The sequence below is a fragment of the Canis lupus genome, chromosome 3 (assembly GCF_003254725.2).
Source record: "Canis lupus dingo isolate Sandy chromosome 3, ASM325472v2, whole genome shotgun sequence".
Taxonomy (NCBI): Eukaryota; Metazoa; Chordata; class Mammalia; order Carnivora; family Canidae; genus Canis; species Canis lupus.
The window spans coordinates 19,379,045-19,406,124 of NC_064245.1; the positions used below are offsets into that span (position 1 = coordinate 19,379,045).

The following is a 27,080-nucleotide window of genomic DNA, read 5'->3' on the forward strand; positions in this document are numbered from 1 at the left end:
GTGTATGGACTTAGTACTCATTTCCTGTTTGAAGGGGGAAAAGAACCAGAAAACTTAGAGAACCCTATCCTTCCTGTTGAACCTGCTCATTAATCAACATCATTGAAGATTTTCCCCTGTTCCAGACCCTCACTCAAATCCATTTAGGCAGCATTCTTGGGTTTTGCCATTGAGGATATTAGGTTAGCATGAACTCAGCTCTGATTATCCACCACATTCTCTTACCAGTTTACCACTTTTGCAGTTTATCCTGGTGCTTAAGTGTATAATGTTCTTGCTTCCTCCACCCCACCCCTTGCAGTGTGAAGTTAGTTGCTTTGTTTTTTCCCTTCTGACACTCTTGCTTTTGTGCTATATTTAACTCCTGTACATTAGCATTAATATCCCGCCACACAAGTGAAGTTGCTGCTGTGCATTACTTCCACCAGGTACAGTAGGGGTTTATTCAGCTAATTCCTTTTGGGGATAGGGAAACAGATGCAAACACAATAAGAAAAGGACTGAACCTTCTCTCCACAGTGTACTGGATACAAACCTTTATAAGATCTTTATGTGCATGATTTTATTCTTTTGCTTTTTACCTACTTTTTGCCTTTGGTTTTGGCTGGCACACAAAGCAACTTACAAAAAGGGAGGCTGATAAAATAAACATCCCCCTGGAAAGAACATGCTCTTAACATAAAAGGAAACACAAAAGATCAACACCACAAATTATTCTTACAAGACTTCCAATTGCCTAGAACAGTACCTGGTACATAGTGGGTGCTCAAAAATTGTTCAGTGAATAAAACCACATGTGATTTCTTGCCTTCCAGCTAGTCTTCCTTTGGCTGGATAGGAATTCCACCTATGCTGAGAAGGTCAAGACCATGAGCCAAAGAGAGGGTATAGTCATTACAGGCTATTTATTTTGGGGCCCAATATCTTTTTTTCTATTTCTTTTTTCTTCTTTTAACTTCTGATTTGTGAAATTCTCCTCTTCCATTTTTCTCCTCCTCCTCACCCTCCTCCTTTTAAGTGCCAGTCTCTTCTTTCATTTGCCTTTTTTTATTTGTTGAAGCACTCAGACCACAGTAGGGTTTTTGTTTTTATTTATTTTTTTAGATACAATAAATCCTGCTTCATTAGAACAAAAAACTGATGTATTCGAGGTTTTTTATACAAGACAATATTTTTTGTTTTTTGTTTAGGCTTGACTTTGTGAGAAAAGGAATCACAAAAAAAGCAATATTTATTTTATCCTTAGGTGGTAAAAATTTATTTATTGAAAATGCTAAGTAAATAAGGTTACAATTTTATTCAGTTAAGAAAATGGAGGTGGTTTGTGGAAGAGGAGAAAGAGGGAAACAGAAGGGAAGAGGCATTGGAATGAGCAGAAACACTCATAAGTTACAGAAAAAGGTGAGAAAAAGAGACAAGTAGACTGAGGAAAGTGGGCCAGAGACTGAAAAAATCCATGGAAAGAGAAAGGTTCAAAAGGAGGGGGGTTCCACGTGTACCCTCAAAGGTCTTTCTGCAGAACTTTTGTGGGGAAAGCCAAACAAAGGTGGAGGGCGGTGCCTCTCTCTGCTTCACATCCACCAAGAACACAGGAGCTGTTCTCTTTTTTAAAGCCCCAGATCCCATCCATGAATCTTACTTCCACCCTCTTGGTCCTTCAGCTGCTTCAGAGAGGAAGCCAGCTGGAGCGAGAGGAGGCTTCTAGGATGATATCCAAAGTCAGAGAACTCTGTGCAGAAGCTGTTCTGCCTGTTATAAATGAGAGTAACTCAACTGAGGGGACTCTCCACTAATATAGAACCTACCTACTAACAAAAGGTCTAGCCCATCTAGCTCAGAGTGCACATGTAGAGTGACACCCAGCTCGTGTCCACTCTAACTGGTCAATCAATGCTGATGTTTTGTTTAGAAGTATCTTAAGTATTACATTAGCTATCTTGGGATAGCAACTGGAAAAAAAAGTGAAATCATTTCAGATCACGTGTACCTCTAATTCTTTTAAATCTATCAGTTTAAGCTAGTTTCATTCCATCATCCAACAAATGTTTATCAAGTGCTTATTATTGCCAGTGTGCTAAGCAACAGGAAATAAGGTTTGAGAGAATTGGGGACCTGACTTCAGGGTACTTTGTGGATCATTCTTAGAAACTTATATTTTCTTCTTTTAATAGGGAGCCCATGAAGAGTTTTAAACAGGGGAGTAGTGTAGTCAGATTTCTACTCAGAAACATCACTTTGCTATCCAGATACAGTTATGGACTAGTTTAAATGCTGTTGCAATAGTATAGGTAAGAGTGATGGTCAGTTTAAGCTAACCTGCAACAAAGGAACTTGAGGGAGACTTAAAAATGGAAACAATAGGACATGGGGACACCTTCACTGTTGAGTGTTAGAGGGGCACAAGGGGCAGGAGGGTTCTCAGGTTCCTGATTGGGATGTGTGGAAGGTACGGATTGCTTCAGAAGGAGGGATCTAGTCAGGAGGAAAGTTGGACAGAGAGGAAGAGGAGCAGAGTGCTGCAGATGGAAGTGAGAACCAGGAAGCACAGAGAGGAAGATCTAAGGAGGGTATGTAACAAAAGAGGCTGAGAACATACGGGCAGAGTTAGAAAGAGAATCTGGGTGGTGCAGTAAAGTTCTGAGTGATTCAAAGACTGTAGACTTTTTTTAAGACACTGAAATAGCATGATATAGTGGGAAGTAGGTAGGGATTGGAGTCCAACTGATATGAAATTAAAACAGCTGTCACTTACTTGCTACAAGATCTTGCACAAGTTACTAAACAATTCCCAGATTTTAAAAAAATGTATAAAATGGGGATAATATCTTGTACACAGGATTATTCTGAGTACTAAAGGTTATAATAATGTTTAGTGTTTAGCACTATTCTAGAGGGTTCCTTCCCTGCTTCTTTTCTCTTTAGTGTTACCCTCCTCCAGGCCATCAACCTCTGAGCTCATTTTCAAAAAAGAGGTTAGATAAGAGTAGTGCCCTGCTTATCATCTTGGCATGCCTTTACCTACAGAATAGAAGCCACAGATGGTCCTTTGTGGTCTGATCTCTGCTTACCCTTTTAGCCCATCTCTCCTCACTTTGGTAACCTCATTCCAGCTATGCCATGTTTACAGCATTATCTTTCATATCTTCAAGTCTTTGAACAAACTGCTTCCTCTTTTTGGACTGTCCTCATTATTTCTCTGACTACATAAATCTTTATCAACTTTTTAAGACTTAAGCTCAAGAACATAGATCTCCATGTATATAGATGCCTTATCCTGATCCGTAGTCTGCACTAACCTCCACCATCCACACATCAAAATCCTCCTTCCTTGCTGGTGTAACATTTTGTAGATTCCATCAATTGTACTTAAGCAACATTTAACTATTTGCTTAATTTCTTTCCACCCTATAGATTGATATATCCATAAAAGCAAAATGACTTCTCATTAAAATCCTCAGTAATTTTTACATTGTAGTTGCTCAATAAATGGCTATTTAATAATGTATGATTTTAGTGTAAGGCCATGGGTTCTACAGGTTAAGTACGCACTGCTTAAACATTTTAAAATCACATAAACAAAGCATAATTTAAGATAGTACTTTCCTGGGAATCCTGTGGTCAACTGCCAACCCTCATATTAGATTTGAGGTTCAGCAGATCATGACTCTATTGACAAGACAGAGGCCCTAAAATTATATAATCCTAAAGGTTTGTTCCCAGCCCTAATTTCTGATCCAGAATGGAACTAATAAGTACTTTGAGAGAAAGGAGGCAAGTGTGGTAGTTAAGAACACTGGTGCTGGAGTGGGACTGTCTGGGTTCAAATCCCTTTCACTGGTCATTACTAACTATAAGATCATGGACTATTTAACCTCTGTATCAGTCAGCTCCTTTACTTATAAAAGATGATAATAAGTAATAAATACCTCCCAGAGAGGTAATGAGAATTGAGTGAATACAAATGAAAAGATTAGACCAATGTCTGGCACATATTAATAAGTCTTAGTTTCTACTGACTTATGAGTTCTTTTTAGGATATTAGTAGCTGGAGTTATATATATATATCCATATACCACTTTGTGCATATATAGTTAGCAGGATAAAAACCACAGGCCAAGAGAATTTCATGAAAGCCCCAAGGGAGATCCAGATCCTCTACTGGCTCTGAAATCACCACGGGCTCCCTATCTTCTGTCTATCTGACCTCCTTCTCCAGTATGAAGTCCTTTAAGAACAAGCAAGGAGAGCAGAGGACTTGGAGATGAGCCTTTGTTTTTAAACAAGGGATTTGAGAAGAATAGCTACTAGTGATGCCAATTAACAAGTATTCTTTATTATTATTTTTTAAAGATTTTATTTATTTGACACAGAGAGAGCGCAGGCAGAGGGGGAGGGAGAAGCAGGCTCTCCGCTGAGCTGGGAGCTCAGTACAGGGCTCAATCCCAGGACCCTGGGATCATAACCTGAGTCAAAGGCAGACGCTTAATTGACTGAGCCACCCAGACACCCCAACAACTATTCTTTAAATACCGACTATGGTTGAGGCACTGTTCTAGGTTCAGTGAGGCCAGTCCCTTTTATTCAGAGCTATTTAAAAGACTTCTGAAATCATGGAGATTCCCCACAGTTTTTGGCCTTAAGGGATCCTTATACTAGCACAAGGAAGAAATTGGGCTTATTTTTTTCTGTTCTTTCTTTTCTTTTTTTTTTTTTTTGTCTAAAATATCAACGTGTGTAGGTACTATGGTGATAGCTGCTATATAAATACAAGAAGAGAGAACAAGAGAGGAGGAGGAGATAATTAACTCGATTGTATAAGGCTTTCTTTAAGAAGAAGAAAGGTTCTCCTTAATTTCATTCCTATCTCCAAACACGCAGAAAAGGGTGCTAAGACATCCTTACAGTCGGCCCTAGAACACAATGCAGACTCCAAGACAGTCCACTCAGTTCTTAGACCTGACTATGCAAAGCAACCTACTTTCTCTCTTGCTTTTCCCCTCTCTTTGTAAATAATTCTTTATAAATGGGAAAAATGGAGAGCAAGTCTTTCAAACAGTTGTCATAAATTAGAATAAATTGCATTAATTCAAAATGTAAAACTAGGAGAGCCAGGAGAACATGCAACATATTTTCCCCAAATAACACTGTGAACAAGCACAAGTGTATACTCTGGGCATATGTAGATCTTTCCCCTGACTGACAGCCTGAAGGATGGTCCATGTGATTTTTGTGTTGCTGAGGTGGAAACAATCTTTATTTGGATTGAATAGCAGAGTAAACAGGAATGAATAAGAGACACAAAAGTTTACAGTACAGATGGTTTTCCGATTCTTTTTAAAAAATTGTATGCGTTTTCAATTAAAAGCGCATTTGCCTTTTGTTCTAGTCAACTGTCCTAGAGACTTTTCATGGTTGCACTCCAGAAAAATCAGAGGTGATCAGTAAATCACATTATTACATAGATTAAATGTGGCAGTAGAAGTTTATCTTCTCTACTTTTTAATCTGAAAAAGTAAGGTTTGTCTTGTAGTTAGAGAAGTCATTAAGGAAAGTAAAAAACTTAGTTTATTTTTTATCCTAGCTTATTATCACTAAGGAGGATAGTCATATACACACAGTGTGTGTGTGTTTACACATACACCCATGTTTATGGGAAGAATGGGTAAAAGATTTTGATGGTAAGGAAAATATTAAAAGGTGTGCCCACAGTGGTCTCCAGAGACACAGAAGAATCTGATTAAGCTATAATTACAGCTACATATAGCAGTGTACACCTGTATACCTAGGAGCCTTCTTCGTAGCATTGGAAGCCCATTTTCCTTCTCCCACAGTCCTCTAGCTCTGTCATCAAATGAACCGCCTTGGGTAACACAAAGAAAGGATAATATGACCATCCATCTTCTGTCGACAAGGCCCTCTTACCTGTTCTGGGAGGCAAAAGGCTATTCTTATTGAATTATCAAGTAATTCTGACCAGTTCAATTAACAGAAGCCTTGATGATAGTAATGTCAAAATGCAAGATAAAACAGCACTGCCTAAATACTTACTCAGCATTTTTTTACTTACGTGATTACGGCATTGCATCTTGGTTTTATCTTTTAATCTATGTCAAACATTGCCTTTATTGCCAACATTCCTTGACCATAGAATCTAGGGCAGTTAGAAGGTCTAATTCAGGGGCATTGGAGAGATAAGTGGACAAACACACTGACTTTCAGACTCATCCTTGATTCTGCAGGGTCTTCTGCCTGCCTTGAAAAGACAAGTTATGGCTCTCAAGGGTGCTCTACTCTGGAACAATTCCCACAAAACAATCAATGGCAAATCATTATTTCTTTCCTTTTCCCAAAGAACAGGATGCACAGAAAATAATGCACATGTAGTAAAGAGTTGAAAGCCTAATGCACATAGGAAACTTGCCGCCCCTCCAAATCAGCACATCAGGCCACCAGATACCAGTCTCAGGCAGGAGTTAGTCATCATTTTCTTACATGAGCCATGCTCTTCTCCCAGGATTGATGCATCTTCTTCCCCTCTACATAAAGAATTAGCTGAATAAAGTAAAACTAAGAGGACTCTGGGGCCGCAGATGGCTGACCAGCTGTTTCTGAGTGACTCCCCATGAATCAGTGGCTCATCTGAGCTTTACTGCTTCCATGTTTGGGGGGCAAAATATTCTGCATTTTGGAAAAGTAGTTCATGGAAAATAATACAGCAAAGTAACATTTATAGAAAACCACAGTAATCTTGTAACAAATGTCCTAAATTATGTACTCAAAAGCAGATCCAATTTTACCCAAGGTTCTCTCTACAGTGCCTGTAGGTTTTCGTTGTTGTTTATAACTGCAGCTCCTCCCCCACCCCCAACCCAAGAGCCTCTTTTTAAATGATATAGCACTTTATATAGAAGACAAAATTTCAGCCTGGAGAAGAGGCCAGGGGGCGGGGGTGGTCATGGACTTAAAGGGCTTCATTTTTTCTTTTTTTTTTTTTTTTGGTCCCTTTTGGAGATTCATCTTCTGTATTTTCATTTAGTTTGTTGTAAGATCATTGCTGCTTTTGAAAGCCTCCTGGTTCCCTTTTAAACACCACCATTTCTCAGTGCTTCAGTGCAATGTTGGGGGTATTGACAAAATAAAAGTGGAATGGAACTTTATATTCCAACCTCTTGCATTCTCTTTCAAAGCGAAAGTTTCTGGCAAGACAAGAGCTTCACTGAAGCCTTTTCCTGGTTGTTCTCTTTAATTTTGGATGATTGTTTAATGTGAATATCTCTAAGAGAATTTATTTTAATACACAGAGGAGCAGAGATAGTTCCAAATGCCTATTATCAGGAAAAAGGCATTATATGTGATGGGAGAGTAAGAAACCTTCTGTGATCATTTTTATTCAATGAAAGCCATTCCTTTGGGTGGGAGAGTCAAATGCTAGTACCCACACATGCTGCATGCATACCAGCACGAGCCTGAGGAATGCAGATTTCTGTATCTGAGAGCAGCTGCTAAGTGAAATGGAACGTCCAACAGATGGCTGCATTGTCATTGTTGGGGGAGGAGGAGTGGGGAGCTATTTTGGTTTTTCTGTTCTGTGTGTGAGTGTGTGTGTGTGTGTGTGTGTGTGTGTGTTTCATAGGATGTGTTCTCCACTACCTGGATCTCTCTGGTGTTTTATTCACTTTTAATCTTAAAACTAGAACAGGCATTAGAAATCTTCTGGTCATTTGACATGTAATGGAGAAGGAGAGAGAGAGAGAGAGCAAGGATATGCAGCTTGTTACAGCCCAAACCAGAACCCTTTCATTAGGGCCATACCATAGAGAAGTCATGCATTCTACTTACTTGAGTATTGGTATTTAATAACACCGATACTAAATCTCGAGAGAAGGAAATGCTGTATCAGTTGCTATAAATGCTATCTAGTCTGAAAAGGATGTGAATATTATTCTCTTTTGAAATTTTCTGGTGGAGTTGCCTTATAATTTTCACACTGGAAGAAAGAACTAAGATACTTTATAAGCAAAGTTATATCAAGTCTATATTATATATTTCCTTAGATGTTTGGGATAATGGGACCAAATTTAAATAACACGCTATGGAATACTCTAATTCTATAGCATTTTCATATTTCAGAATACAAGGAGTTAAACTTGTAAGTCAAAGCTTTCAAAGGCCATGGTTGAAAGGCAAACAGAAAAGTGTCGAGGTCCCATCATGACCTGTCTGTAAAAGGTCTCCATCCCCTTTATGATGAGAGCTTTGGGTAAGTTGTACAGTCACATGGTTCACCCATTGGTTCATGTTTTTTTTTCCAGAAATAGAATCAATAGAGAACAGACAAACCCACAGTTGCCAGTTTGTACAGTCTTGTGGTTTCTGTCAGGGGCTACAGACTCGAGCAGGTCTACCAGATAATGAAGGCAAACTATTTCAGTTCCTGTGGGTCCGGAGTGCCTCAGCAGAGTTCTGGTTTCAAACAAATGAATAACAAATTAAAAGGTACAGTAAAATAAGGGGTGGTTAAAATATATTAACTAAAATCAATGGAGGAGAAACGTAGTTAAAATCCCTGCGTTCTCAGCAATAGTCTGTGATGTATTTTGTTAATCTCTTAAAATTTATGTTAAAAGCCTTTTAACAGAAAGTCAATAGATTTGGGTGGTTGAGCAAGTACATCATCCTGTACCAGTGGTTGCATTAAGTATGATACAGAGGCTCCACTGTCTGTAGGAAAAGAAGAGGGGGGTCCATCCAACGGAAGTCCCACCTCAAAGAGACCAGACGCTTTTCCCAAAACAGTCTGTGGAGTCAAGCCCAGTATTATGCTCTCCTCCTCTGCCTAGGTTCCCTGCTGACGTCAACTAGAGTCCTGGAAATGAAGCAGGATCAGAATACCAGAAGCATAGCCTAATAATAGAGCAAAAATGGAGAGCAGATGGAAAATAAAGCTTCTCGATAAAGTGAGACCTAATGTTATAAATTTGTTCAGGGAAAGAAAACAACAGCAGCAAAGCAAAAAGGCCTGCAAGCAGACTTATTGGTGCTAAATTTCTGGAATATGGCTGACTAGAAAAACACCTAAATCCTTAGAAACCTTCTAGAAAAAGACTGAAAAATAAACAGGAAAACAGGCACTAATTTTTGGATTAGTTTGAAACATGGCTACTAAATGTGCCCGGGGTGAAAATGACACCAAACCAGAACTAGAAAACGAAAATAGGATTAGCAGCTTCCTTTGCCTAGGAGTTGTACATAATTTCATCCACTGTATTTGCATCCCATCTGGAATAGTCTGCTTATGTCCATGGATAAAGCAGTGCTGGGAAAACACAGGTATAAACTCTAATCATGGCAGTGAAATGGTTTGGGCCCAAAGTACACACACGTCTTTGCAAAGAGGCCCTGTCATACCCATAACTCCTAGAAATGTTCTCACAATTTACTTACCCCTGCATTCCCATTTGTGTGTGTGTGTGTGTGTGTGTGTGGTCAAGGTCATCAAAGGTTACTTTATCTCTTTGTGTGGCAGTGAGATACTCAAATGCTCTACTTAATTCTCTGTGATGAGCAGCAAAGTCTTAAACCTCCTCTTAATTTTTACTATGTATACATTTTCACTGAAGAGAGATTTTTAGATTCTAATCTTACTTAATAATTGGGCTTACAAACATGTTATTTTTGATATAGACAAAGAGCATCCAAAGACTTTGAGATATAATTTCAAACTGTAAATACATGTTTTACCAGGAGAATGTCAAAGATGTTCTATTTGACAAACACTCTCCATTTTCTTCTAAGAATGAGCTACTATTTGGAAAAGCTGATGAGGTGAAGTTTTAGAACAGAGCTACATTTTCTCTTATTTTTGCTGTTTAACCACTGATGGGTTTAAGTGGGGGGGGGGAGCCAATTTTTAAAACTTTTTTTTCATATTTTTGGCTTATCACTCTAATGGCTTCTGGATTCTGTCCCTAGCATCCATGAAAAGAAATCTTGTTTCTTCAAGGTAACCTGCTAGGTGCTGCCTCTTTAGCCTCTTTACTCTGTCTAGCCAACATTTTTCTTTGAGTCTGATTCTAGCTCTGCTTGATCTTGTGAACCTGCCATTTCAGATCCTCCCATGCTTCCAGTAGAGTTCCCTCACCTTGGACTTCAACTTCAGCCTTTGTTCCTCACCTTATGGCTGAGCATGAGCCCAGTCCATCCCTTGCCAGGCTTCTAGATGCCCAGCCAGGCTGAGCCCGTGCCACTCCCAGGAAAAGCCGTTGGACACCCATCTCTGGGTGGAAGGTCCCCAGCCAGATAGGTCACAATGAGCTCAATGAGCTATTCTAAAGTAGTGAACCCACGATACAGTGTGAAAGTATAGAGGTACAGACATGAGAATTACAGACTTTCAGAACCAGAAGAAACCTAGAGAGCAGTTATTTTACAGGAGAGGTATGTGTTACTCCAACCCAGTTGATAATCTAGAATTCCTATAAGAGAGTGATACAAGGTATATAAAATCTTTTATAAACCACATAACACTATACTGAATGCATAAAAAGTCGGTGTTTGTCTTCTAGGTAGTATGTTTGAGAGTTATTCCAGAGATGCTGCTGTTACTCAAAATGTTTTAAATCTCTTCTTTAAAATTGTCATTTGAGGCAGTTAAGATTGTCACTGTACAGTCACATCTTGTTCTTATCAGTAAAGGTATTATCCAGGGCTCAGACGCTCATCTCAGATTTGATCTTAAATGTCTTCGAAGGCAGAAACCATGTCTGTCTTGCTCCTTGCTCCTGGTATCCTGCCTGCCACTTAGTAAGCACCTAATAATTATTTGTTCAAGGAATTTTTTTTTTAAAGATCTAACCCACCCTCAGAGAAGGATGATTTGCTATGATTGATAGGCAAAGTCTCTAAAGACATTTCAAAAGAGAATTTCCCAAATAAAATTATTTTTGAGCTGTAACACTGCTGTTGGAAGAAGTTCAAGATTAATCATTAGAAAGGGACATTCATTGTATTACACATCTGTGCTCTGGCTGACCTGTTTACATTTTTTTTTATTTTTTTTTTTCTGTTTACATTTTTGAATTTATTTATATCTCACCTTTCCAAAAAAAAAAAAAAAGTGAGCCAGATTAGAAAACAACAAAAAGAAACTGATAATAATAAAAACATTAATAAAAAGCTCATTACCATAGTTACATCTCTGAGATGTTCGGCAAAAAGCAGCCCACAGGGTGGGTTCCTTGTGTGTGGTTAGCTAAGGAGTGACAGAAAGTAACAAGAAATAGAGAACAAATGAGACTCGCCCAGTCTCAAGCACATGTCTGCATGCCATCTGGCCCTTGTTCCCTGTTGAGTAAAAGAGTTACTTACAGCTAGTTAAGAATGCAGTCATAAGGAAACATTCTAGGGTGACTGGGGTGATGAGATTCCCAGATTGATAATAAGTGCCCAGGAAGAAAGGCACCTGCAGGTGTCACGATAACCAATCATCACTGCTGTTAGTTAGCACTAACAGGTAAAAGTCAGTTTCGAGGACTCCATGTGACACCTAAAAGTGAGAACAGCCCCTCTCCTGTAGACTGGTATTTTGTTCGAAGAGGAAAGAATGAACACAGCACTGAGTGGAGAAGGCATATTAATCACAAGACAAAGCTGTCCACCTTTCTCACACATCAGTTACTCTCAGGAGGGTCTAAGAGTAGTGATTTTACAATGGTTCTAAAACCCATCAGGCACGCAGAAAAAAGTCCAGTTCACACCACAAACACATCAACTTCCTCCCGTATTTCAGCTAGTTCCAGTCTACAGCATCCTGGCCAGGCGAAGGGAAGGTTATATTTTTTATGAATCCTGTTGGGCTTAGGGCTTGATTAGTAATTGCTCAGTGAAGATGTTTGCTTGTTCTTTTTACTGCCCTCTGAAACACTGGATTAAGAACATTCAAGCAGATTCAGCAAAAGGCACAGCAAAATGTGGTACCTCATAAAAATGAAACCAAGGAGTATTCAAAAGAAGAAATAGAGAATGCTGAATTTCTCACCAGACCACCAGCTTGCTCATTTTGGAGCCACTCTGGTTTTGATGAGGACCAGAGCAAGGGTGTCATTCATGATGTGTGGTATCCACAAGAACAGTAAGTCATTTCTTTTCTAGAAATAAGTTATTCCAGTGCCATAATAAAAAGGAGGAAGTATTACTTGAATTCTGAAGTGATTGAAAATTTGAGCTCTGTCCTTTAGCTAAGGAGGTAATCAAAGGCAGCTTCATGACTGCTTTTCTGTAATCTTTCCTAGAGAATTTATGGTTCAGCATCACTACCTTAAATCCCATCCCAAGCCCTAAGCCCAAGATTGGGTTCCTATACAATCTCCACAGTGCATCAAGAGTACATTTCTAGCCTGCCAATCTAATTCCAAGACTACACAGGTTAAAAATCTTTTACGTCATCCATGTTACTTACTGTCTGAAATCTGATTTGTAAGCTTAACAGATGAAGATTTTTAAAGAGCTGGCTCTCTCTAATCTTTCCAACCTCACCTTCTGTATCTCCTCCATGTACATTGTAGGCTCTGGTAATAATGAATTAATTAGTCTCCAGAATCCAGGATTTTACTGAGTTCACCTGTATCTCTGTCTTCTATGTGCTTTCTTTCAGCTTATTTTCTATAAAACTACTGTTCATTCTTCAAGACACAGACTCTCATCTTCTCTTTGAAGACCTTTGCCATCATTCTCACTTTTAACCTTAACCATGCATACTCAAATACCGCTGCATGCGATTCTAAACAGTACAAAATGTTTTGGGCCATCTTGACTTCAAGGGCACTTTGGGGCCACTGTCAATAACCTTGACTTTCACTTGCAAAGGGACAAAGCACATGAGCATATATCCAATTCAGCTATATTTCCATGGCCATTCTCCATCGACCTCACAGGATAATGACCTGCTTGAATAAGATTTGATGTTACTCACTGTATTAGTTGGCTTGGGCTGCCATAACCAAGTACTATGGCCTGCGTGCTTAAATGACGGAAACTTATTTTCTCACAATTCTGGAGGCTAGAAGTCCATGTTCAGGGTGCCAGATGATTTGGGTTTTGGTGAGACTCTCTTCCTGGCTTAAAGATAGCTGCCTTCTTGCTCCGTCTTCACTTGTCCTTCCCTCAGTACAAGTGACATGGCTGGGAGAGACAGAGGACATTGGGGGGGGGGAGGGTGGGGGGAGTTCTCTGGTGGTGTATTTTGTTTTTGTTTGTTTGTATTGTAGTTTATTTTTTTCATGAAAACACTAATCCTATCAGATCAGGGTTCCATCCTAATGATGTCACTTAATCTTAATTACTTTCTTAGAGGCCCAATCTCCAAATAGAGCCACACAGGGGGTTAGGGCTTCAATATATGAATTTGGGGGACCTTCAGTCCAAAACAATCACCTTGTGTTTCCAATATCCAACGTAAGTCCCTCTAAAGCCTGTAAACATTTGTGTTATGAGTAAATGCCATACCACATAAAGGGAGAATGAGGAAAACAGGTGTACTCATCGAGTGTATACCATGTGTAAGTCCCTGTCATAAACTGGTCAGTGTTCTTAAGGAATTCATAATCGAGTAATCTAATTGAGAATTTAAATAGAATTAAGTGCCAAATAAGTGGTTCTAATAATAAGCAACCACTGGGTAGAGAAAAGGGTGCTAGATTTGGGAGTCCAAAAACATGAGTTCAAAATCCAGCTCTGCCACTTACCATCTCCATGACTTTAAAGTAAGCCGCTTGATTTCTCTAAGCTTCAGTGCCCTTCCCTTTAGTAACATGGTGACACAATAACAGGAAGCAAGTGAGAGAGTTCATAAATACACTTTGGAAATGCTAACACCACATACACAAGGAAAGACGGGTGTAGCTATGCCCTCACAGACAGCTCCTTTGACAGGATCCATGATACCTTCTTTCTTCCCAAATGGGGAGGGCAGCTTTTGTGCAGCGCACTGCCTTCCTCCCCGTCAGGCACACCCTGCTGCGTGAGCCACCTTTGCACATGCCTTGAACCATGACTCTCAAAAGTCAGTGTTTTACACTAGTGCCCAAACCGGGAAGGAACTCTTGCTCATGTTCTACATTTGCTTTCTTACATGGAAGAGAATCAGCATACTTCAATTCTGAATCATAGAGAAAGTGTGGTAAAAGCAGAATGAAAAATTCTTCACAAACAAATGCCACATGGGTTACTTCAAGGCTCCATGCACTCTTGCTCAAGCACTCAGGAACTCAAAATGTTAAAGCTAAGACTGAAAGGACCAAGAGTGATTTAAACATAGAGGCCACCACATATTGAAAGTCCTCATTACACAAAGTCCCATCAAATACGTCATCATGTGCTATAAGCAGATAAAGAATTATCTGTCACAGACAGAGCATTCACTTTGTGGTCAGCAGAAAAGGGAAGAGTTGACCTTAACCAATTTGTAATTATTCTTTCACCTTCCAGTCAGCAATTATCAGATCACATTCCTAAATCTTAAATACGTGTGTGATACTTGCAGAGTTTGTGGCAGCAAATGGAGTCCAGGTGGAGCTGCATAGGAAAAACAAGAAAAATGGCTCCTCACCAGAAACAGGAGAGGAGCATGGAGGACAGATTCACACACCCCAGGCTCCCAAGCCACCTACTGAGAAGATGTAGACACTGTGTGTGTGTGTGTGTGTGTGTGTGTGTGTGTGTGTCACACTCCACACACATACACACACCCCCACACACAAGCATACTTTATTTATTTATTTATTTATTTATTTATTTATTTATTTATTTATTTATTTATTTATAAACAGCCTCACTTCCTCCTGACACTAGCAATGCTCTTCATGTTCATTACATGCTGAAGAAAAGAGTTAAGGGGTGGAAAGAAAAGAACTGTAAGAAAAATTGCTCTGATGCATTCAAAGCTAAGCTCCAGAATTGGCTTTGTATTTATTATTTCACATATATCAAAAGCAACAAAAGACCACAGCTAAAGAACCAGACTCTGAAAACTTAAATTGAAAATGTAACTGAAGCATCATGAACTGACAAATACAGCATTTAATACGTTATTTATTTTCTCTCTGCTCCTTAACAAATGTAAAGGTGTCAATGCATATAAAAAAAAATCTTTGCTTGAGCTGCTAGCAAAATACTAGAGCAAAAGCATGAGGGGGCACTCCCAGCTGCAGGAAATGTAAGTCACTCGTCCAAATCATTGCGCGGTCAGGGCACGCTTTACAAATCTCTTAAATATCTGCCTCCAAGCTCTTCACAAGGGAGTTCACACAGGCAGAGACATATTTTTTTTTTCTTCTTAATCACGTACCTTTTAAGATTCATAATTTTGGATGAGCAAAAGGCTCGGCAGGAGGTGGGGATGAATTAAAAACCATAAAATTGATGCTATCACTCTGATTGACAGACCAGTAGTGCAGCATACATTTCCTGTTTGTCAGGAATGAAAGGTGTTCACATTCTGTAATAATACCTAATAATGTTTTGGAAAGACAAACTGCTGTCTGACTACATTTTAGCAAGATGGATTTTTTTTTCCTTCCTGGCAGCACTGAAATCAGAAGCTAGAGTATATATTACAACCCTCTATAAAAGATGACCTAGATATTTAATAGCTGCAGCTATTCCAGTCCACTACCTGGACCTCCCCAGGTCTCTGATGCTAAATTCTAGCATGCCTGAAATCACCATCACACCTTAAGACTAATTCCAGAGAGTGTCCAGGGAGCTAGCTGTCCAGCCCTGCCATAATAAACTTAAGGGGACAAGTATCCTTTGCTACTATAGCCATCTCGTCACAAAATTGGCCAACCTTCTACTTAGAGTTTGTCTAATCTGACAATTACCATTTTGTGCAGGGTAATAAAGAGAATCTTGTACCCGTGTAGATTCAGGAGACCTGAATCCCTCTGCTGCCGTGTCACTGACTAGGTAACCATGAACAAACCACTTAACCTGTCCACATTTCAGAGTCATCATTTAAAACAGAGACTCCGCCATTTGCCTTGACTTCCTGATAAGGTTGTTGGAAAACAAAACAAAACAAAACAAAAGCAAAATGACAGTTTTGTAACTGGCATGTACCCTCCATCACGTAGACCCTAAATAATGATTTTATGTTAGTTAAACAAAGGATTGGAGCAATGTTAAAAGTCATCTATTTGTGGAGTGATAATTTAGCAAAAGGAAGAGGAAAGAATCAATGCAGCATAGGTCTTACATGACAGGACTACATCAGAAAAAAAAAAATCAAACAGAATTATAGCCATTCAAGAATTATTCGTATGGTGAACTTGGAGCCAAAGATGTAGTCCTCAACTTACTGTCCTGTTATTATCATTTATTGATTATAGGCACCGACCACCTAGGGTCTCAAAATGTTAAAAGGATTATTGTGGAAAAGAAGAATAAGGGGAAAAGATGAAATAAACCCAAAAATTTCAGGAGGGAGACAGAACATTTCAGTAATGTTTGTGTTAAAAATTTTATTGATGTATTTTTGCGTTTTAATCTCTAGGATTCTGCTCTGGAATCTCTGGGAAGATTTCAAGAAAATAAAAATGTAAAGTCAGTGTAATAATAATTGTCTCATAATACCAATTTCCAAGTACTGGGCACTAACTAGAGTCTGAATAATCCTTTGTCTCCAGAATTGTAAACACAGATTTGGATGCTTTGGAAAACGGACCCAAACGAAAAAGGGAGGATACTATATAGACCCTGTTCTTCGTAATAATACTGTTGCAAGGGATCAAAAGTGCTTTCGAATACAATTTATTGCTGTTGTTTTTGCTAAATCAAATAAATGCTTTAAGCAAAAACAGGTTTCAAGCCTTCTGCTTATAATTGCACTTCATGTGACTTGACAATGCTGATTTCTGTGTAATTTTTTAAATCCATGTTTGGTAAAAAGAAGGAGCTTTTCTACTAGGTCTTCAAAGTTCTAATAAAATCAGCTTGCTGGTGCACATGCTTACTTACAGACACAGTGCAAATTTAGTCAGAGAAAAGCTCAGCAAAGTCACTCCACTACACCCAGTTGATCTGAGCTAAACCTGCAAGGGTGATGGTGCAACTCTTTCAGGATTTGAATGTATTTAAATCATGGCCTGAGTTAAATGTATACGTACTAAAAAGAAAGTTAAAAACAGAATGCATGGATCATTATCCTCATAACCTTCCAGTGGCAGCCCATGGACTGCTGTTTCTTGAGTTAGATTGACAAAAACTGGAAGGAAAGCATGAGCAAAGGGGATCTTGAGTACCATCAGCTGAAATTTACCTAAATCCCCACAGCCAAATACAATCTGGAAGAAATAAGAGGTTCACCTTTTGGTCCTGGTCAGTGATAACTTGCGGGTTGGCTTGAGCAATATCCATCCCTCTACTTGCTAAGTTCCCTAAAATGCGATTCTAAAAAATAATGTTAAGTATTCAGGCCAGAGATATTTATCAGAAGGATAGGATTTAAATGGATATATACCTCATGGCAGGACTTACAGAAAAATATAGGTACAAATATGCATAAGTCATATTTAGATACTTTCTATAAAATTAGACTGGCATTAATTAAATGGCAGAAAAGGCAATGAGAGCATTGTTTGGAAGGTAGCTTGTTCCAAGTTCTGATTATAACTTGCTTCCCAAAGAAGGAGCCGCCCACAGCTTAGAAGACAGATGAGAAGATCATCATCACAGATTTGCTGTGAACAGCTCTGCTCAGCTCTGTCCCTGCCAGACTTGGGGCCACACACACCCTTCTAAGATGGCTAGAGAAGATTCACAAAGAGCACCGCTTCATGCTCCAGCTTTGGCAACAGCAGAGGATGATTTTGTCTCTGGGTAGCTTAAAATCTTCCTGGAGTGCTGAGAACTGCCCTCAGTAGCAAAGTTATCACCATCGTCATTGCACCTAATGTTTACTGAGCATTTACTGTGTGCCAGGCACAAATTGCTTTGCATCTTGTCTTATCTTCATAGTAATCCCATGAGTGAGTACTTAGAATTACACAAATTTCATGGAAAAAGAAACTGAGGCCAAAATTTGCCTGTGGTTACAAAAATGGTGAGTGCCAGCGTTGGGACTCGAGTTCAGACAACTTCACTCTTCTATAATCTTCATTTCTTGTAACCATTAGAGTAGCTTAATTAGCGGCAGACAACCCATGGATTAGGCATTTTAAAATGCCACCCCACTTACAAATCTTTTCCTATTTATTCATTAATCCTTTGTTTACCCCTTGAAGAGTACTAGGAACTGCCTAAAGCACTGGGAATCCAGCAGTGAACAAGACAAACTCTCTACCTGTGTGGAGCTTACATTCTGTATTCCACACACATAGCTTCATTTATTCCTCAAAATAACCATCTAAGTCTGGGGCCATTAGTGTCACCCACTTTTTAGGTAGAGAGCCAGAGCTCAGAGAGTTGGAGTAACTCAGCCAAGGCCACACAGCTGGTAAATGGGAGAACTGGGGCTTGTCCTTTGACCTTCAGACTATCGATCCTACATCCGGTGATGCCCCTGTTATTCAAGTATTATGATTTTGAGGCGGCTTTCATAGTTGGGCAGGATGTTTGTTAGTACTGCAGGGAAGGAAAATGAGACCAAGCTAACCCTTTGCCTTCTAGTTTCCTAATTTCCTCCTCTTTCCCCAATTTCTTGGTTCTTACTTCTGTTATGCTTCAGGTACTCACTGTTTACTGGTGGTCCATAGTCTCCACTTCTGTGCCCCCCCTCCCCACCCCATAAGCTTGTTCTCCCCAATCTTCCACTGTTTTATATATCCCCTACTCTGTTCTTCACTCTTCCCATATCCACACCTCAGGGTTAATCTTAGATCCTGCTCTTCACTTTAGAGGGCTGGCCTGACACATGTTGTGGAAAGTGACCAAAAAGAAGACCCTTCTATCATTATACCAGGAAAGACTTGTCCCTAGGAGGTCACAGATGTTATTATCTCAGAATTTCTTGAGTGAATTTTCCCATAAAAACAGTCTCCCATGTGGTAGTTACATTCTGTAGTAATTATTGCAGGTATATATGGGCAAAATACATTGCTGGGGCGGCTAGCAAAGTTTAACAGTGGGTAATATGCTTTGAATTCCAGTCATCAAGACAGCAAGTGACTTCTGGCAAAGCCTTCCTCAGTAATGCATTACTGTCTTCACTATTACTCACAATAAAGAGTGGAAAGTGGTAAAAAAATAAAAAATAAAAAATAAATAAATTTGAGAATAAATAAATACATCATCCCTTAGTATTGATAAGAGAGGGACAAATGTAATAAACACAATGTAGAAAAAGAAATAATTTTTAAAAAAATAAATAATTTAAACATAGGTGGCAATAGTAGAAGTTACAGGAAATGAAAGATAAATATTTCTGACTTGAGAGATTTTCAGGTCTACAGAGAAACTCTGAATGCAAATGACATTCAAGAACCTCCTCAATTTGACCCTAATTTTTTCATTAGCTATAAGCCCCATGGGAGTAAAGAACACATCGGACTTCGCTCAACATTATATCTGCAGCATTTAGCACAGGGCCTGAGACCTGATAGGCATTTAATAAATGATTACTGAATGAAGGAATGTCACTCTAGATTTATCTCCAGCCACCCTCACCTTCTACTCCACAACCAGCAGAGTGCCCTCCACTGACCAGCATTCTGTAAGCCTGGGTTTTCACACTGTGCTTTTTCCTCAGCCAGTGGCTTGTCTCTATTACCTCTTCCTCTGTTCCAGACCATTGAAATGAGATTCTTTAAGGTCAAGGTCAAAAACTGCTTTTCTTATGATTCCCTGTGGCTGGGATTCCAGCATTAATACAGAAAGGGCAGTCCTTGCCCACAACATCCCAGGGTGGGACAGTAGGTGGGCCACCCTTCCCCTTGCTGGCAGGGCTCTGGGCTGTTTGGCAGGAATTGGGAGTGGGCTTCTTGCCCATCTCAGATCCAAATACTGAGTGTGTACCACCACCGAGATCGTGTCCCTTGAGGGGACACCTATTCATTTGTGCAAAGGGGAGACCACCTTCCCCACTGCACTGGCCCCTACTTTATTATTTTGCCTTGAGGATTCTGAATATTATATAGCCAGTCTGAGGAGACTAAGGAGACCTGTGAGGATAACCATTGTCTTCCTTTAGGCACACACTGCAAATGCTGCCCCCTTCCCCCCACCATAGTTGTTGAAGAATTCTCCAAGAGCAAAGGGCCTACACTCAGCCTCTGATTTTGCACACAGGCTTGTTAAGTGACTTTAGCAAGGGAAAATATCATTTTATTTCACACAAAAATCTAAGTAATCCCAAATCTAAATTTACCTGGACAGATCAGAAAATGGAGCAAATAACACTGATTCCTTTTTTCTTTTTTCCTGAAGTTATTCATCTTTTTTTAAGAGGAGAATTTTATAGATTTACTGTGCTACTCATAGATGCTTTTCTGCCAGATTAATAGAAAACTTTTAGAAGCTGGACTTGTAACTCATTCTGGGATACGGTCTTCTGCAAAGGATTGGTTACTGTTCAAATATAATCATTACACTATTCATTCATAACTATCATCTCCCAACTATTTACTATGTGCAAAGTGTAAGAGTGGGTACTGTTAAAAGCTGATCCCTCAAATTAGGCCTTAAGTTGGCTCTGCCCAAGACCACTGTAGGCAGTTGCCCACCTAAAAGAGGAAATGGGAACTAAATGCAGCCTTTGCTCTGTTTGCCAAACCACACACCCTGGCATGGGGTTGGCTGTGTCCACCCAAGGGAAATTGCACCTTTTTCCTATTTCTCACAAACTACCTTCTTGACCTTGCCCCTCTTTCTGCACATACCTCTTAAGCTGCATTTGTCCCATTTGTGATTTCTTTTCTCTCCAGAGTCATCACTGTTGAGTGGAACATCGTTTCAGTTGCATGAAGATGCCAGACTAGAGGAAAGAGGACACACCATGTGATTTCCCAGGGGCCAGCATTTCCCAAGGGATGAGTCTGACCGAGGGGACACAAAAACAAACAGTCTAAAACCAACAGATATCCTGTCCAAATTATCTTTTTATAGCACAGCAGAGCTGTATTCAGTACAAAACAAGTAGAGTGAGAACTGAATGTGAATTACAAAGCAGAATTTTAGTCATGATATAGGACTTAAACATGGGTTAAACTCATGATACATGAGTTAAAGAACTGGAACTCCTTTTTATATTTCATTGCCAACAGTTTTACCAAATAGGTGGTTTATTTGGAAAGGCAGCACCTCTGTGAAATTAACTTTTGACTTATAAAAGTTCATATTGTTCCTACCCTCCTTAGTCCGCTAACAGTGATTACTTTTTTTTTTTTTTGCTACAAACCATGCATGTGGATTTTTGAGAAACATGCCATTAATCATGATTAGAGTGTATAGGCTCAAAAATCTCTAAGACATGCAAAAAACAAAACAAAACAAAACCTAAAAAAAATTCCCCAAAAAAGCTGTGAAATTATTTATTAATCTGTAAAAACTGGTGTTGGTTTTCTATAAAACCAGCAATCAGAAAATGTCAAAATTTATATTTTTATTCTTATGAGAATCTTTATAGGTTTACCTAAAAGGAAAGAATAGAGTCAGTTCCTACTATTTCAGATAGATATTGCCTTTGACAAGTATGCAAATGATACTGGAATTGTACACTTGAGCTTTTTAATTGTGACAACTCTGAGACATAACTTGGTAAAGCAGATTGTGCTGCTCCCATTACCTCTCCAATCTGTTCTCAGACAGAATCATACTCATGTTTCCAAGGCAGAGAGAGCACCAAGAGGTGAGGTTCTTTCTGTCAGCTCCTGCTATCGACTGGATTGTGTTCCGCCCCCACCCCCAAATTTATACGTTGAAGCCCTAATCCTCAGTGCGACTGTATCCGGAGATGGGCCTTTAAGGTTAGATGAGGTCATAAGAGTGGAGCCCTAATCCATTAGAACTGGTTATGTAACAAGAGGAAGAGACATCAGAGCTCTTTTCTCTGTGATGAAAGGACATTTTGATAAGTCAGTCACCTGCCAGCCGGGCCAAGAGCGCTCACCAGAATTCAGCCATGCTGACAACCTGATCTTGGACTTGAGGCCTCTGAAACTGTGAGGAATAAATTTCTGTTGCTTAAGTCACCTTAGTCTATGGTATTTTATGATGGCAGCTCAAGCTGACTAATCTAGCCCCTTAAATAACCTAACCAAAAATTATAATTATTAATTTTTCAGCAAATAAAGGAGAAAAAATGTTTTATTAGATTTTTTTATAAGAAAAAAATTTGAACAAAAGCATCTTTGAAAAAACTGGTTCTCTTTATTTGTTGTAACACACATCCTGAGAAAATTTGGTGTTCTTGCTATGCAAACATGGCTTCAAAAGAAATACCATTGCTTCTGCCAATCAGATTGTTGCTCCAAAGGGAATTTTACAACTCAACACCAAAATAATAAACAATCCGATTAAAACATGGGCAGAGGACGTGAACAGACGTGTTGCCAAAGAAGACATACAGATGTCCAATAGACACATGAAAAGATGTTCACCATTACTAATCATTAGGGAAATGCAAATCCAAACCACAGTGAGATTTCACCTTACACCTGCCAGAATGGCTAAAATAAAAAAGACAAGAAATAAATGTTGGTGAGGATGTGGGGAAAAAAAGGAAATTTCGTGCTCTGTTGGTAGGCCACTGTGGAAAACAGTATGGAGGTTCCTCAAAAAAATAAAACTAGAATTACCATATGATTCATTAATTCCACTACTGAGTATTTACCCAAAGAAAAATTTGAAAAGATAAATGCACCCTTTTATATTTTTTTTTAGATTTTATTAGAGAGAACATGTGCATATGAGCAGAGAGGGGAGCAAAGGGGGAGAGGGAGGAACAAGCAGACTGCCACTGAGTGCAGAGATGGGTGCAGGGCTCAATCCCAGGACCCTGAGATCACGATCTGAGTGGAAACCAAGAGCCCATGCTTAATGGACTGAGCCACCCAGGTGCCCTGCACCCTTTTATTTACTGCAACATTATTTACAATAGTCAAGGTATGGAAGCAACCCAAGTGATAAGATGTATACATGCATGCTGGTGCACAGAGAGGAATATTACATAGCCATAAAGAGGATGAGCTTTTTGCCATATGTGACAACACAGATGGACCTAGAGGGTCTTCTACTAAGTGAAAATAAGTCAGACTAAGAAAAACAAATACCACGTGATTCCATTCCTGTGTGGAATCTTAAATGACTGAACAAGGCAAAATCAGACGTATCAATACAAGTAACAAACTGATAGTAGCCAGAGGGGAGAAGCGTGGGGAGATGGGCAGAATGGGTAAAGGAGTGGGAGATACAGGCCTCCAGTTATGGAATAAATAAGTCATGGGAATAAAAGGCACAACACAGGGAATATGGGCAATGATATTGTAATAGCAATGTAATGGGACAGATGGTAGCTACACTCGTCGTGAGCCTAGCGTAACATATAGAGAAGTTGGATCACTATGTTGTGCACCTGAAACTGATGTAACATTGTTTGTCAACTATACTCATACAAAAAAACGTTTTTTAATTCCTCTTACTCAGAAATCCTGGAGCCACCACTGTTCCAACACAAATGCTGCTGATGCTCTAACACTTTTCATATTCCCTGCTCTATCTTCCCTCTTCTGCACTACCTGTTAATTTTTAAATGTCTATATCATTTATCATGCTCCACCTTATAATTTCCATGATGTGTGTATGGCTGTCCCCCCACTAGAAGACACAGATCCTAAGAGCAGGATTCATGTTGTCTTTTTGGATTTCCCCAGTGTTCATGATGATGTTTTACCATAGTGAGTATATATTTGGTGAATGTATGAAAGAATGATAAACTACTGAATGGATGAATGGATGGATGCACGAAAAAGTGAATTATTAATGATAAATGAATAAATTAATTCATACCATTTTGCCTCAATTTTCCATAGCATCCAGAATAATTATCTTTGCACCATGATGCCTCCCCTTGATGCAACACTTATGAATGAGAATTAATAAAAAGAGAAAATGGACTAACCCTCAGTTGCAATGTCTATTAGGCATCATACCCTTATTGACTTCTTTAATCCTTACTGCCTTGAGCATGAAGTTTCAGCACTCCTGTTTTTCTAACAAGAAAATGGAGGCTCTGTGAGTTGAAGCATCCACACCTACACAGCTGCTAAAAGGAAAAACTACTGTATAAGGGCAACAGTAAAATCCAGGCTCAATCCCATATATTGTCTTTCTTTCTCAGTGATCTTCCCTTGACATTTTGCTTTGGCTTTCTGGTCAAAAGGGGGGTAATTAAAGATATTTTCTGAGGTCAGTAGACGTGGCCACTTGACCATGTCCAATTTGGAGAATGGCGTGGGACATTCACTATCTCCTAGTGTTTTTCATTCCCCCACCAGTGTGAGACAATCAATCTCAGCGTTTTCTCTAAATGAATTATCCTTAAATGTCTTAGCTATAGTACTGTCCCAAATCTTTGATATCAGAGAGGTTCTGATATCTCAGAGGGCTCCAGGGGTGCAAAGCAAAGGAGTCCTTTTCCTCCCAATCTGATCTTATCCCTATTGCCATGCCCCAAAGTATAAAATTTAGGGGGAGAACATAAGTTGAGATTCAGAAAAATTTCAGTTACATTCCAGTTCTGTCATTTATTAGCTCTGTATATTTAAGTAATCTGTCTCAGTTTCCACATTAAATAATGTTCTTAAACACAGACATATCTGAACATATGGCAAAAACTGGGAAGACAGATCCACTAAGGATTAATTTGCATTAGGGATGGCAAGGCCCCTTGGTCAATGTTGCAGAGACTGCCCAAAAGCTCACCAATCACAATTCTTCCTTCAGGACACTTAAAAAAAAAAAAAAGAAAGAAAGAAAGAAAAAGAAAAAAAGAAAAAAAAAAAAGAAAAAACAAAACATTTTCCAGCATCCTTTGCAGTTAGACTGGTGCCGTGTCATGGAAGTCGCGTTCACCATTTCCAGTCATGGACATAGAATGTAGCATGTGATCTTCCTCACTCTTTGCTGGTCAGCCACTTAAACACAGATTATACAGCCATAGATTCTGAAAAGGCCCTAGAAGGTGATCCCACCACAAGATAAAAGAATTGGGATTCCACAATCATGGGGTGGGAAGTTGCCTGCCACACAGACCGTGATATTAACCAGAAGAAAAACTGTTATTGAATAAAGACCCTAAGGTTCTGGGGTTGTTTGTTACAGCACCTGGCACTAATAGAGTTTCTCAGAAGTCAGAGAATCCAAGTCTAGGCAAGATAATGGGTCATCAAAGAAGAAAAGGAATGATTGGTGTTATTCCATGGCTGATGAGCATGCTCAGAGTATTCATTGGATTGGATTGCCTCCCTCCCTTCCCCTTCCCCATCCTCACTCTCCCACATCCCGTTGGTACTAAGACCACAACTATCAGGAGGAGGCGATCATGGAGACCATTCTCATTAGAGTCTCCACAGGACACTGACAATGCAAAGCAGTATTGCTTTGTGGTCTGCATAACAGAAGGGAAGGTGGGGACTCTTTCCCCTGCTTTGACAAGAAAATGGTTGGAGAGCAGAGTGGAGGAGCAGTAACATGTCAGAAGCAGAGAAAGTCACACTAGTTACCAACCAGGCCATGAGCAACCCAGGCAAAAGTGAGAGGAGAGCACAGCAAATTGAAACCTTGAGAGGCTCAGTCCCCCCAGACACCCCCATAATTAGGCAGAGGAGAATTAAGCGAAAAGAGCTCGGGTTTTTTAAACCCCTTTTCTTCCTCATTTCCCTTTTATGTTGAACTTCCCTCATTAAAAGCATCCCAACTTTCTGACTAATGCCTTCGAGTAGCACAATGATTTTACACTTCCCTGTAAAGGAGAATATTGGAATCACACATTGAGTGAGGGACACGCTGAGAGTTGCTGTCCATCCTCCAGTGAACTGCGTGATTATCCTGTTAACCTTCCTATCAGGAGGTCATTAAACAATTTTGAAAGCTGTTTCCTCTCACATCAGAACTGCATGGAGAATCAGATCTAGAATTTTTAATATAAGCTGTTCGGCCGCACAGACTTAAATAACAGCCTCTCACATGTTTTAGATGGTCTTTTATTATTCTTCCCCTAACTACTAAGTGCCTTTGTAGGCTTTCTGTCACTTTGGGTATTGTCCTATGTTTGGTTTTTTTTTTTTTTGTTTTTTGTTTTTTTTCCCTTTTCTTGATTTTAACATCTAACACATTTACTTCCAGTAGTACAGCTCCCCCCTTCTCTACTTCCTCTTGATGCTTTGTTTATCATTTATGCTAACCTATGCTTGATTCATTTCAACATATCACCTTTCTGTGCACCAGTCTTTTTCAATTTGTTGTGCTTGGTGTTTTGTTATTATTTCTGCATAGCTATTTTCATGAAACTGCCCATTTCTGTTAAATTTAATTTCTGTATTTCACTCACAATCTTTCTTTTTATCACCAAAGACATTTTACCATCCAGTTTTCTTCTTTCCTTCCTTCCTTTTCTCCCTCCCTTTTTTTTTTTTCTGAAGTATGCTAACAGTCACATGATGTCAGAACTTGTGCCTGAATACATTTTCAGGAAAAAACAAGTTTTCCATTTTTATCTTCTTGATCATATAGTCCCTTCATTCAGCTCAGAACTTGATTTCCTTTTGGACTCCTAGAACCACTATTTTTTTTTTTTTTTTTACCTCCAGAACAGAAAGAACTTACATTTTTAACCACATTTAAGAAATTGGGCAAAACTGAAATGTGCTTCTGGTGGCTTAAATAACACAAAATGGATTCCTAGTCTCTGGGGAAGCCTCCATAATAAGACCCTAGCATTGAATTAGCAATTCAAACATCAAAAAAGTCAGTTTTCAGGAGTGTCAGTTTGGGGACTTGACATTTTTAAGAAATGTCTTTGCAAAACAGGGGCCTAGTTATCATTGGATGAAGGACACTGATTTAATCTCCAGGGGTGACTGAACCCAGTG

The 27,080-nt window shown here is 39.3% G+C and overlaps 1 long non-coding RNA gene across 2 annotated transcripts in view; it reads right to left on the bottom strand.

Moving 5' to 3' along the window:
• Nucleotides 1–21,958, bottom strand: part of LOC118354253 (uncharacterized) — a 63,910-nt gene extending 41,952 nt beyond the window's left edge. The window contains exons 1-3 of one of the 2 annotated variants that reach the window (XR_007409721.1): nt 21,776–21,958; nt 20,871–20,965; nt 13,230–17,445 (exon numbers count right to left, since the gene is read on the bottom strand). This is a non-coding gene — a long non-coding RNA (uncharacterized LOC118354253). Of the gene's footprint in view, nt 1–13,229; nt 17,446–20,870; nt 20,966–21,775 lie in introns of those variants that run through there. The other variant, XR_004814412.2, reaches the window with a different exon arrangement.
• Between the last annotated feature and the right edge of the window lie 5,122 nt (nt 21,959–27,080).